The 13,479-nt window shown below is 58.6% G+C and overlaps 1 protein-coding gene across 1 annotated transcript in view; it reads left to right on the top strand.

The window, feature by feature from the left end:
• Window positions 1-13,479, top strand: part of LOC141273492 (uncharacterized) — a 123,270-nt gene that overhangs the window by 326 nt on the left and 109,465 nt on the right. The window lies entirely within an intron of this gene.

The raw sequence follows: 13,479 nt of genomic DNA, 5'->3' as shown, positions 1-13,479 counted from the left end.
CTGTAGCAGTCCCATGTTATTCCGCAGGGCTGCATAGTGTGGGCACCTCTGCTGCTGACCTGTAGAAGCCATGGCTTATGGGCCGGGTCACCCTCAGTTGTAGCTGTCCCATGTTATTCCGCAGGGCTGCATAGTGTGGGCGCCTCTCCTGCTGACCTGTAGAAGCCATGGCTTATGGGCCGGGTCACCCTGAGCTGTAGCAGTCCCATGTTATTCCGCAGGGCTGCATAGTGTGGGCACCTCTCCTGCTGACCTGTAGAAGCCATGGCTTATGGGCCGGGTCACCCTGAGCTGTAGCAGTCCCATGTTATTCCGCAGGGCTGCATAGTGTGGGCGCCTCTCCTGCTGACCTGTAGAAGCCATGGCTTATGGACCGGGTCACCCTGAGCTGTAGCAGTCCCATGTTATTCCGCAGGGCTGCATAGTGTGGGCGTCTCTCCTGCTGACCTGTAGAAGCCATGGCTTATGGGCCGGGTCACCCTGAGCTGTAGCAGTCCCATGTTATTCCGCAGGGCTGCATAGTGTGGGCGCCTCTCCTGCTGACCTGTAGAAGACATGGCTTATGGGCCGGGTCACCCTTAGCTGTAGCAGTCCCATGTTACTCCGCAGGGCTGCATAGTGTGGGCGCCTCTCCTGCTGACCTGTAGAAGCCATGGCTTATGGGCCGGGTCACCCTGAGCTGTAGCAGTCCCATGTTATTCCGCAGGGCTGCATAGTGTGGGCGTCTCTCCTGCTGACCTGTAGAAGCCATGGCTTATGGGCCGGGTCACCCTGAGCTGTAGCAGTCCCATGTTATTCTGCAGGGCTGCATAGTGTGGGCGTCTCTCCTGCTGACCTGTAGAAGCCATGGCTTATGGGCCGGGTCACCCTGAGCTGTAGCAGTCCCATGTTATTCCACAGGGCTGCATAGTGTGGGCTCCTCTCCTGCTGACCTGTAGAAGCCATGGCTTATGGGGTGGGTCACCCTGAGTTGTAGCAGTCCCATGTTATTCCGCAGGGCTGCATAGTGTGGGCGCCTCTCCTGCTGACCTGTAGAAGCCATGGCTTATGGACCGGGTCACCCTCAGCTGTAGCAGTCCCATGTTATTCCGCAGGGCTGCATAGTGTGGGCGCCTCTCCTGCTGACCTGTAGAAGCCATGGCTTATGGGCCGGGTCACCCTGAGTTGTAGCAGTCCCATGTTATTTCGCAGGGCTGCATAGTGTGGGCGCCTCTCCTGCTGACCTGTAGAAGCCATGGCTTATGGGCCGGGTCACCCTGAGCTGTAGCAGTCCCATGTTATTCTGCAGGGCTGCATAGTGTGGTCACCTCTGCTGCTGACCTGTAGAAGCCATGGCTTATGGGCCGGGTCACCCTGAGCTGTAGCAGTCCCATGTTATTCTGCAGGGCTGCCTAGTGTGGGCTTCTCTCCTGCTGACCTGTAGAAGCCATGGCTTATGGGCCGGGTCACCCTGAGCTGTAGCAGTCCCATGTTATTCTGCAGGGCTGCATAGTGTGGGCGTCTCTCCTGCTGACCTGTAGAAGCCATGGCTTATGGGCCGGGTCACCCTGAGCTGTAGCAGTCCCATGTTATTCCACAGGGCTGCATAGTGTGGGCTCCTCTCCTGCTGACCTGTAGAAGCCATGGCTTATGGGGTGGGTCACCCTGAGTTGTAGCAGTCCCATGTTATTCCGCAGGGCTGCATAGTGTGGGCGCCTCTCCTGCTGACCTGTAGAAGCCATGGCTTATGGACCGCGTCACCCTCAGCTGTAGCAGTCCCATGTTATTCCGCAGGGCTGCATAGTGTGGGCGCCTCTCCTGCTGACCTGTAGAAGCCATGGCTTATGGGCCGGGTCACCCTGAGTTGTAGCAGTCCCATGTTATTTCGCAGGGCTGCATAGTGTGGGCGCCTCTCCTGCTGACCTGTAGAAGCCATGGCTTATGGGCCGGGTCACCCTGAGCTGTAGCAGTCCCATGTTATTCTGCAGGGCTGCATAGTGTGGTCACCTCTGCTGCTGACCTGTAGAAGCCATGGCTTATGGGCCGGGTCACCCTGAGCTGTAGCAGTCCCATGTTATTCTGCAGGGCTGCCTAGTGTGGGCTTCTCTCCTGCTGACCTGTAGAAGCCATGGCTTATGGGCCGGGTCACCCTGAGCTGTAGCAGTCCCATGTTATTCTGCAGGGCTGCATAGTGTGGGCGTCTCTCCTGCTGACCTGTAGAAGCCATGGCTTATGGGCCGGGTCACCCTGAGCTGTAGCAGTCCCATGTTATTCCACAGGGCTGCATAGTGTGGGCTCCTCTCCTGCTGACCTGTAGAAGCCATGGCTTATGGGGTGGGTCACCCTGAGTTGTAGCAGTCCCATGTTATTCCGCAGGGCTGCATAGTGTGGGCGCCTCTCCTGCTGACCTGTAGAAGCCATGGCTTATGGACCGCGTCACCCTCAGCTGTAGCAGTCCCATGTTATTCCGCAGGGCTGCATAGTGTGGGCGCCTCTCCTGCTGACCTGTAGAAGCCATGGCTTATGGGCCGGGTCACCCTGAGTTGTAGCAGTCCCATGTTATTTCGCAGGGCTGCATAGTGTGGGCGCCTCTCCTGCTGACCTGTAGAAGCCATGGCTTATGGGCCGGGTCACCCTGAGCTGTAGCAGTCCCATGTTATTCTGCAGGGCTGCATAGTGTGGTCACCTCTGCTGCTGACCTGTAGAAGCCATGGCTTATGGGCCGGGTCACCCTGAGCTGTAGCTGTCCCATGTTATTCCGCAGGGCTGCATAGTGTGGGCGCCTCTCCTGCTGACCTGTAGAAGCCATGGCTTATGGGCCGGGTCACCCTGAGCTGTAGCAGTCCCATGTTATTCCGCAGGGCTGCCTAGTGTGGGCGCCTCTCCTGCTGACCTGTATAAGCCATGGCTTATGGGCCGGGTCACCCTGAGCTGTAGCAGTCCCATGTTATTCCGCAGAGCTGCATAGTGTGGGCGCCTCTCCTGCTGACCTGTAGAAGCCATGGCTTATGGGCCGGGTCACCCTGAGCTGTAGCAGTCCCATGTTATTCCGCAGGGCTGCATAGTGTGGGCTTCTCTCCTGCTGACCTGTAGAAGCCATGGCTTATGGGCCGGGTCACCCTGAGCTGTAGCAGTCCCATGTTATTCCGCAGGGCTGCATAGTGTGGGTGCCTCTCTTGCTGACCTGTAGAAGCCATGGCTTATGGACCGGGTCACCCTCAGCTGTAGCAGTCCCATGTTATTCCGCAGGGCTGCATAGTGTGGGCGCCTCTCCTGCTGAGCTGTAGAAGCCATGGCTTATGTACCGGGTCACCCTCAGCTGTAGCAGTCCCATGTTAATCCGCAGGGCTGCATAGTGTGGGCGCCTCTCCTGCTGACCTGTAGAAGCCATGGCTTATGGGCCGGGTCACCCTGAGTTGTAGCAGTCCCATGTTATTCCGCAGGGCTGCATAGTGTGGGCTCCTCTCCTGCTGACCTGTAGAAGCCACGGCTTATGGGCCGGGTCACCCTGAGCTGTAGCAGTCCCATGTTATTCTGCAGGGCTGCATAGTGTGGGCGCCTCTCCTGCTGACCTGTAGAAGCCATGGCTTAAGGGCCGGGTCACCCTGAGTTGTAGCAGTCCCATGTTATTCCGCAGGGCTGCATAGTGTGGGCGCCTCTCCTGCTGACCTGTAGAAGCCATGGCTTATGGGCCGGGTCACCCTGAGTTGTAGCAGTCCCATGTTATTCCGCAGGGCTGCATAGTGTGGGCTCCTCTCCTGCTGACCTGTAGAAGCCACGGCTTATGGGCCGGGTCACCCTGAGCTGTAGCAGTCCCATGTTATTCCGCAGGGCTGCATAGTGTGGGCGCCTCTCCTGCTGACCTGTAGAAGCCATGGCTTATGGACCGGGTCACCCTGAGCTGTAGCAGTCCCATGTTATTCCGCAGGGCTGCATAGTGTGGGCGCCTCTCCTGCTGACCTGTAGAAGCCATGGCTTATGGGCCGGGTCACCCTCAGCTGTAGCAGTCCCATGTTATTCCTCAGGGCTGCATAGTGTGGGCGCCTCTCCTGCTGACCTGTAGAAGCCATGGCTTATGGGCCGGGTCACCCTGAGTTGTAGCTGTCCCATGTTATTCCGCAGGGCTGCCTAGTGTGGGCGCCTCTCCTGCTGACCTGTATAAGCCATGGCTTATGGGCCGGGTCACCCTGAGCTGTAGCAGTCCCATGTTATTCCGCAGAGCTGCATAGTGTGGGCGCCTCTCCTGCTGACCTGTAGAAGCCATGGCTTATGGGCCGGGTCACCCTGAGCTGTAGCAGTCCCATGTTATTCCGCAGGGCTGCATAGTGTGGGCTTCTCTCCTGCTGACCTGTAGAAGCCATGGCTTATGGGCCGGGTCACCCTGAGCTGTAGCAGTCCCATGTTATTCCGCAGGGCTGCATAGTGTGGGTGCCTCTCTTGCTGACCTGTAGAAGCCATGGCTTATGGACCGGGTCACCCTCAGCTGTAGCAGTCCCATGTTATTCCGCAGGGCTGCATAGTGTGGGCGCCTCTCCTGCTGAGCTGTAGAAGCCATGGCTTATGTACCGGGTCACCCTCAGCTGTAGCAGTCCCATGTTAATCCGCAGGGCTGCATAGTGTGGGCGCCTCTCCTGCTGACCTGTAGAAGCCATGGCTTATGGGCCGGGTCACCCTGAGTTGTAGCAGTCCCATGTTATTCCGCAGGGCTGCATAGTGTGGGCTCCTCTCCTGCTGACCTGTAGAAGCCACGGCTTATGGGCCGGGTCACCCTCAGCTGTAGCAGTCCCATGTTATTCCTCAGGGCTGCATAGTGTGGGCGCCTCTCCTGCTGACCTGTAGAAGCCATGGCTTATGGGCCGGGTCACCCTGAGTTGTAGCTGTCCCATGTTATTCCGCAGGGCTGCCTAGTGTGGGCGCCTCTCCTGCTGACCTGTAGAAGCCACGGCTTATGGGCCGGGTCACCCTGAGCTGTAGCAGTCCCATGTTATTCCGCAGGGCTGCATAGTGTGGGCTCCTCTCCTGCTGACCTGTAGAAGCCACGGCTTATGGGCCGGGTCACCCTGAGTTGTAGCAGTCCCATGTTATTCCGCAGGGCTGCATAGTGTGGGCTCCTCTCCTGCTGACCTGTAGAAGCCACGGCTTATGGGCCGGGTCACCCTGAGCTGTAGCAGTCCCATGTTATTCCGCAGGGCTGCATAGTGTGGGCGCCTCTCCTGCTGACCTGTAGAAGCCATGGCTTATGGGCCGGGTCACCCTGAGCTGTAGCAGTCCCATGTTATTCCTCAGGGCTGCATAGTGTGGGCGTCTCTCCTGCTGACCTGTAGAAGCCATGGCTTATGGGCCGGGTCACCCTGAGCTGTAGCAGTCCCATGTTATTCCGCAGGGCTGCCTAGTGTGGGCGTCTCTCCTGCTGACCTGTAGAAGCCACGGCTTATGGGCCGGGTCACCCTGAGCTGTAGCAGTCCCATGTTATTCCGCAGGGCTGCATAGTGTGGGCGCCTGTCTTGCTGACCTGTAGAAGCCATGGCTTATGGGCCGGGTCACCCTGAGTTGTAGCAGTCCCATGTTATTCCGCAGGGCTGCATAGTGTGGGCGCCTCTCCTGCTGACCTGTAGAAGCCATGGCTTATGGGCCGGGTCACCCTGAGCTGTAGCAGTCCCATGTTATTCCTCAGGGCTGCATAGTGTGGGCGTCTCTCCTGCTGACCTGTAGAAGCCATGGCTTATGGACCGGGTCACCCTGAGCTGTAGCAGTCCCATGTTATTCCGCAGGGCTGCATAGTGTGGGCGCCTCTCCTGCTGACCTGTAGAAGCCATGGCTTATGGGCCGGGTCACCCTCAGCTGTAGCAGTCCCATGTTATTCCTCAGGGCTGCATAGTGTGGGCGCCTCTCCTGCTGACCTGTAGAAGCCATGGCTTATGGGCCGGGTCACCCTGAGTTGTAGCTGTCCCATGTTATTCCGCAGGGCTGCCTAGTGTGGGCGCCTCTCCTGCTGACCTGTAGAAGCCACGGCTTATGGGCCGGGTCACCCTGAGCTGTAGCAGTCCCATGTTATTCCGCAGGGCTGCATAGTGTGGGCTCCTCTCCTGCTGACCTGTAGAAGCCACGGCTTATGGGCCGGGTCACCCTGAGTTGTAGCAGTCCCATGTTATTCCGCAGGGCTGCATAGTGTGGGCTCCTCTCCTGCTGACCTGTAGAAGCCACGGCTTATGGGCCGGGTCACCCTGAGCTGTAGCAGTCCCATGTTATTCCGCAGGGCTGCATAGTGTGGGCGCCTCTCCTGCTGACCTGTAGAAGCCATGGCTTATGGGCCTGGTCACCCTGAGCTGTAGCAGTCCCATGTTATTCCGCAGGGCTGCATAGTGTGGGCGCCTCTCCTGCTGACCTGTAGAAGCCATGACTTATGGGCCGGGTCACCCTGAGCTGTAGCAGTCCCATGTTATTCCTCAGGGCTGCATAGTGTGGGCGTCTCTCCTGCTGACCTGTAGAAGCCATGGCTTATGGGCCGGGTCACCCTGAGCTGTAGCAGTCCCATGTTATTCCTCAGGGCTGCATAGTGTGGGCGCCTCTCCTGCTGACCTGTAGAAGCCATGGCTTATGGGCCGGGTCACCCTGAGCTGTAGCAGTCCCATGTTATTCCGCAGGGCTGCATAGTGTGGGCGCCTCTCCTGCTGACCTGTAGAAGCCATGGCTTATGGACCGGGTCACCCTCAGCTGTAGCAGTCCCATGTTATTCCTCAGGGCTGCATAGTGTGGGCGCCTCTCCTGCTGACCTGTAGAAGCCATGGCTTATGGGCCGGGTCACCCTGAGTTGTAGCTGTCCCATGTTATTCCGCAGGGCTGCCTAGTGTGGGCGCCTTTCCTGCTGACCTGTAGAAGCCACGGCTTATGGGCCGGGTCACCCTGAGCTGTAGCAGTCCCATGTTATTCCGCAGGGCTGCATAGTGTGGGCTCCTCTCCTGCTGACCTGTAGAAGCCACGGCTTATGGGCCGGGTCACCCTGAGCTGTAGCAGTCCCATGTTATTCCGCAGGGCTGCATAGTGTGGGCGCCTCTCCTGCTGACCTGTAGAAGCCATGGCTTATGGGCCGGGTCACCCTGAGCTGTAGCAGTCCCATGTTATTCCTCAGGGCTGCATAGTGTGGGCGTCTCTCCTGCTGACCTGTAGAAGCCATGGCTTATGGGACGGGTCACCCTGAGCTGTAGCAGTCCCATGTTATTCCGCAGGGCTGCATAGTGTGGGCGTCTCTCATGCTGACCTGTAGAAGCCACGACTTATGGGCCGGGTCACCCTGAGCTGTAGCAGTCCCATGTTATTCCGCAGGGCTGCATAGTGTGGGCGCCTCTCTTGCTGACCTGTAGAAGCCATGGCTTATGGGCCGGGTCACCCTGAGTTGTAGCAGTCCCATGTTATTCCGCAGGGCTGCATAGTGTGGGCGCCTCTCCTGCTGACCTGTAGAAGCCATGGCTTATGGGCCGGGTCACCCTGAGCTGTAGCAGTCCCATGTTATTCTGCAGGGCTGCATAGTGTGGGCACCTCTGCTGCTGACCTGTAGAAGCCATGGCTTATGGGCCGGGTCACCCTGAGCTGTAGCAGTCCCATGTTATTCCGCAGGGCTGCCTAGTGTGGGCGCCTCTCCTGCTGACCTGTAGAAGTCATGGCTTATGTACCGGGTCACCCTGAGCTGTAGCAGTCCCATGTTATTCCTCAGGGCTGCATAGTGTGGGCGCCTCTCCTGCTGACCTGTAGAAGCCATGGCTTATGGGCCGGGTCACCCTGAGTTGTAGCAGTCCCATGTTATTCCGCAGGGCTGCTTAATGTGGGCGCCTCTCCTGCTGACCTGTAGAAGCCATGGCTTATGGGCCGGGTCACCCTGAGTTGTAGCTGTCCCATGTTATTCCGCAGGGCTGCTTAGTGTGGGCGCCTCTCCTGCTGACCTGTAGAAGCCATGGCTTATGGGCCGGGTCACCCTGAGTTGTAGCTGTCCCATGTTATTCCGCAGGGCTGCATAGTGTGGGCGTCTCTCCTGCTGACCTGTAGAAGCCATGGCTTATGGGCCGGGTCACCCTGAGCTGTAGCAGTCCCATGTTATTCCGCAGGGCTGCATAGTGTGGGCGTCTTTCCTGCTGACCTGTAGAAGCCACGGCTTATGGGCCGGGTCACCCTGAGCTGTAGCAGTCCCATGTTATTCCGCAGGGCTGCATAGTGTGGGCGCCTCTCTTGCTGACCTGTAGAAGCCATGGCTTATGGGCCGGGTCACCCTGAGCTGTAGCAGTCCCATGTTATTCCGAAGGGCTGCATAGTGTGGGCGCCTCTCCTGCTGACCTGTAGAAGCCATGGCTTATGGGCCGGGTCACCCTGAGCTGTAGCAGTCCCATGTTATTCCGCAGGGCTGCCTAGTGTGGGCTTCTCTCCTGCTGACCTGTATAAGCCATGGCTTATGGGCCGGGTCACCCTGAGCTGTAGCAGTCCCATGTTATTCCGCAGAGCTGCATAGTGTGGGCGCCTCTCCTGCTGACCTGTAGAAGCCATGGCTTATGGGCCGGGTCACCCTGAGCTGTAGCAGTCCCATGTTATTCCGCAGGGCTGCATAGTGTGGGCTTCTCTCCTGCTGACCTGTAGAAGCCATGGCTTATGGGCCGGGTCACCCTGAGCTGTAGCAGTCCCATGTTATTCCGCAGGGCTGCATAGTGTGGGCGCCTCTCTTGCTGACCTGTAGAAGCCATGGCTTATGGACCGGGTCACCCTCAGCTGTAGCAGTCCCATGTTATTCCGCAGGGCTGCATAGTGTGGGCGCCTCTCCTGCTGAGCTGTAAAAGCCATGGCTTATGTACCGGGTCACCCTCAGCTGTAGCAGTCCCATGTTAATCCGCAGGGCTGCATAGTGTGGGCGCCTCTCCTGCTGACCTGTAGAAGCCATGGCTTATGGGCCGGGTCACCCTGAGTTGTAGCAGTCCCATGTTATTCCGCAGGGCTGCATAGTGTGGGCTCCTCTCCTGCTGACCTGTAGAAGCCACGGCTTATGGGCCGGGTCACCCTGAGCTGTAGCAGTCCCATGTTATTCTGCAGGGCTGCATAGTGTGGGCGCCTCTCCTGCTGACCTGTAGAAGCCATGGCTTAAGGGCCGGGTCACCCTGAGTTGTAGCAGTCCCATGTTATTCCGCAGGGCTGCATAGTGTGGGCGCCTCTCCTGCTGACCTGTAGAAGCCATGGCTTATGGGCCGGGTCACCCTGAGTTGTAGCAGTCCCATGTTATTCCGCAGGGCTGCATAGTGTGGGCTCCTCTCCTGCTGACCTGTAGAAGCCACGGCTTATGTGCCGGGTCACCCTGAGCTGTAGCAGTCCCATGTTATTCCGCAGGGCTGCATAGTGTGGGCGCCTCTCCTGCTGACCTGTAGAAGCCATGGCTTATGGGCCGGGTCACCCTCAGCTGTAGCAGTCCCATGTTATTCCTCAGGGCTGCATAGTGTGGGCGCCTCTCCTGCTGACCTGTAGAAGCCATGGCTTATGGGCCGGGTCACCCTGAGTTGTAGCTGTCCCATGTTATTCCGCAGGGCTGCCTAGTGTGGGCGCCTCTCCTGCTGACCTGTAGAAGCCACGGCTTATGGGCCGGGTCACCCTGAGCTGTAGCAGTCCCATGTTATTCCGCAGGGCTGCATAGTGTGGGCTCCTCTCCTGCTGACCTGTAGAAGCCACGGCTTATGGGCCGGGTCACCCTGAGTTGTAGCAGTCCCATGTTATTCCGCAGGGCTGCATAGTGTGGGCTCCTCTCCTGCTGACCTGTAGAAGCCACGGCTTATGGGCCGGGTCACCCTGAGCTGTAGCAGTCCCATGTTATTCCGCAGGGCTGCATAGTGTGGGCGCCTCTCCTGCTGACCTGTAGAAGCCATGGCTTATGGGCCGGGTCACCCTGAGCTGTAGCAGTCCCATGTTATTCCGCAGGGCTGCATAGTGTGGGCGTCTCTCCTGCTGACCTGTAGAAGCCATGGCTTATGGGCCGGGTCACCCTGAGCTGTAGCAGTCCCATGTTATTCCGCAGGGCTGCATAGTGTGGGCGTCTCTCCTGCTGACCTGTAGAAGCCACGGCTTATGGGCCGGGTCACCCTGAGCTGTAGCAGTCCCATGTTATTCCGCAGGGCTGCATAGTGTGGGCGCCTCTCTTGCTGACCTGTAGAAGCCATGGCTTATGGGCCGGGTCACCCTGAGTTGTAGCAGTCCCATGTTATTCCGCAGGGCTGCATAGTGTGGGCGCCTCTCCTGCTGACCTGTAGAAGCCATGGCTTATGGGCCGGGTCACCCTGAGCTGTAGCAGTCCCATGTTATTCCTCAGGGCTGCATAGTGTGGGCGTCTCTCCTGCTGACCTGTAGAAGCCATGGCTTATGGGCCGGGTCACCCTGAGCTGTAGCAGTCCCATGTTATTCCTCAGGGCTGCATAGTGTGGGCGCCTCTCCTGCTGACCTGTAGAAGCCATGGCTTATGGGCCGGTTCACCATGAGCTGTAGCAGTCCCATGTTATTCCGCAGGACTGCATAGTGTGGGCGCCTCTCCTGCTGACCTGTAGAAGCCATGGCCTATGGACCGGGTCACCCTCAGCTGTAGCAGTCCCATGTTATTCCTCAGGGCTGCATAGTGTGGGCGCCTCTCCTGCTGACCTGTAGAAGCCATGGCTTATGGGCCGGGTCACCCTGAGTTGTAGCTGTCCCATGTTATTCCGCAGGGCTGCCTAGTGTGGGCGCCTTTCCTGCTGACCTGTAGAAGCCACGGCTTATGGGCCGGGTCACCCTGAGCTGTAGCAGTCGCATGTTATTCCGCAGGGCTGCATAGTGTGGGCTCCTCTCCTGCTGACCTGTAGAAGCCACGGCTTATGGGCCGGGTCACCCTGAGCTGTAGCAGTCCCATGTTATTCCGCAGGGCTGCATAGTGTGGGCGCCTCTCCTGCTGACCTGTAGAAGCCATGGCTTATGGGCCGGGTCACCCTGAGCTGTAGCAGTCCCATGTTATTCCTCAGGGCTGCATAGTGTGGGCGTCTCTCCTGCTGACCTGTAGAAGCCATGGCTTATGGGCCGGGTCACCCTGAGCTGTAGCAGTCCCATGTTATTCCGCAGGGCTGCATAGTGTGGGCGTCTCTCATGCTGACCTGTAGAAGCCACGGCTTATGGGCCGGGTCACCCTGAGCTGTAGCAGTCCCATGTTATTCCGCAGGGCTGCATAGTGTGGGCGCCTCTCTTGCTGACCTGTAGAAGCCATGGCTTATGGGCCGGGTCACCCTGAGTTGTAGCAGTCCCATGTTATTCCGCAGGGCTGCATAGTGTGGGCGCCTCTCCTGCTGACCTGTAGAAGCCATGGCTTATGGGCCGGGTCACCCTGAGCTGTAGCAGTCCCATGTTATTCTGCAGGGCTGCATAGTGTGGGCACCTCTGCTGCTGACCTGTAGAAGCCATGGCTTATGGGCCGGGTCACCCTGAGCTGTAGCAGTCCCATGTTATTCCGCAGGGCTGCCTAGTGTGGGCGCCTCTCCTGCTGACCTGTAGAAGCCATGGCTTATGTTCCCGGTCACCCTGAGCTGTAGCAGTCCCATGTTATTCCTCAGGGCTGCATAGTGTGGGCGCCTCTCCTGCTGACCTGTAGAAGCCATGGCTTATGGGCCGGGTCACCCTGAGTTGTAGCAGTCCCATGTTATTCCGCAGGGCTGCATAGTGTGGGCGCCTCTCCTGCTGACCTGTATAAGCCACGGCTTATGGGCTGGGTCACCCTGAGTTGTAGCAGTCCCATGTTATTCCGCAGGGCTGCATAGTGTGGGCTCCTCTCCTGCTGACCTGTAGAAGCCACGGCTTATGGGCCGGGTCACCCTGAGCTGTAGCAGTCCCATGTTATTCCACAGGGCTGCATAGTGTGGGCGCCTCTCCTGCTGACCTGTAGAAGCCATGGCTTATGGGCCGGGTCACCCTGAGTTGTAGCTGTCCCATGTTATTCCGCAGGGCTGCCTAGTGTGGGCGCCTCTCCTGCTGACCTGTAGAAGCCATGGCTTATGGGCCGGGTCACCCTGAGCTGTAGCAGTCCCATGTTATTATGCAGGGCTGCATAGTGTGGGCGTCTCAACTGCTGACCTGTAGAAGCCACGGCTTATGGGCCGGGTCACCCTTAGCTGTAGCAGTCCCATGTTACTCCGCAGGGCTGCATAGTGTGGGCGCCTCTCCTGCTGACCTGTAGAAGCCATGGCTTATGGGCCGGGTCACCCTGAGCTGTAGCAGTCCCATGTTACTCCGCAGGGCTGCATAGTGTGGGCGTCTCTCCTGCTGACCTGTAGAAGCCATGGCTTATGTACCGGGTCACCCTGAGCTGTAGCTGTCACATGTTATTCTGCAGGGCTGCATAGTGTGGGCGCCTCTCCTGCTGACCTGTAGAAGCCATGGCTTATGGGCCGGGTCACCCTGAGCTGTAGCAGTCCCATGTTATTCCGCAGGGCTGCATAGTGTGGGCTTCTCTCCTGCTGACCTGTATAAGCCATGGCTTATGGGCCGGGTCACCCTGAGCTGTAGCAGTCCCATGTTATTCCGCTGGGCTGCATAGTGTGGGCGCCTCTCCTGCTGACCTGTAGAAGCCATGGCTTATGGGCCGGGTCACCCTGAGCTGTAGCAGTCCCATGTTACTCCGCAGGGCTGCATAATGTGGGCGCCTCTCCTGCTGACCTGTAGAAGCCATGGCTTATGGGCCGGGTCACCCTGAGCTGTAGCAGTCCCATGTTATTATGCAGGGCTGCATAGTGTGGGCGTCTCAACTGCTGACCTGTAGAAGCCACGGCTTATGGGCCGGGTCACCCTGAGCTGTAGCAGTCCCATGTTATTCCGCAGGGCTGCATAGTGTGGGCGTCTCAACTGCTGACCTGTAGAAGCCATGGCTTATGGGCCGGGTCACCCTGAGCTGTAGCAGTCCCATGTTATTCCGCAGGGCTGCATAGTGTGGGCGCCTCTCCTGCTGACCTGTAGAAGCCATGGCTTATGGGCCGGGTCACCCTTAGCTGTAGCAGTCCCATGTTACTCCGCAGGGCTGCATAGTGTGGGCGCCTCTCCTGCTGACCTGTAGAAGCCATGGCTTATGGGCCGGGTCACCCTGAGCTGTAGCAGTCCCATGTTATTCCGCAGGGCTGCATAGTGTGGGCGCCTCTCCTGCTGACCTGTAGAAGCCATGGCTTATGGGCCGGGTCACCCTGAGCTGTAGCAGTCCCATGTTATTCCGCAGGGCTGCATAGTGTGGGCGCCTCTCCTGCTGACCTGTAGAAGCCATGGCTTATGGGCCGGGTCACCCTGAGCTGTAGCAGTCCCATGTTATTCTTCAGGGCTGCATAGTGTGGGTGCTTCTCTTGCGGACCTGTAGAAGCCATGGCTTATGGGCCGGGTCACCCTGAGGTGTAGCAGTCCCATGTTATTCCGCAGGGCTGCATAATGTGGGCGCCTCTCCTGCTGACCTGTAGAAGCCATGGCTTATGGGCCGGGTCACCC

This window comes from Phyllobates terribilis, unplaced genomic scaffold, assembly GCF_046119375.1.
Source record: "Phyllobates terribilis strain yellow unplaced genomic scaffold, ASM4611937v1 Scaffold_1__5_contigs__length_1240528914, whole genome shotgun sequence".
Lineage (NCBI taxonomy): Eukaryota > Metazoa > Chordata > Amphibia > Anura > Dendrobatidae > Phyllobates > Phyllobates terribilis.
This window is presented reverse-complemented; position numbering and strand designations above follow the sequence as displayed.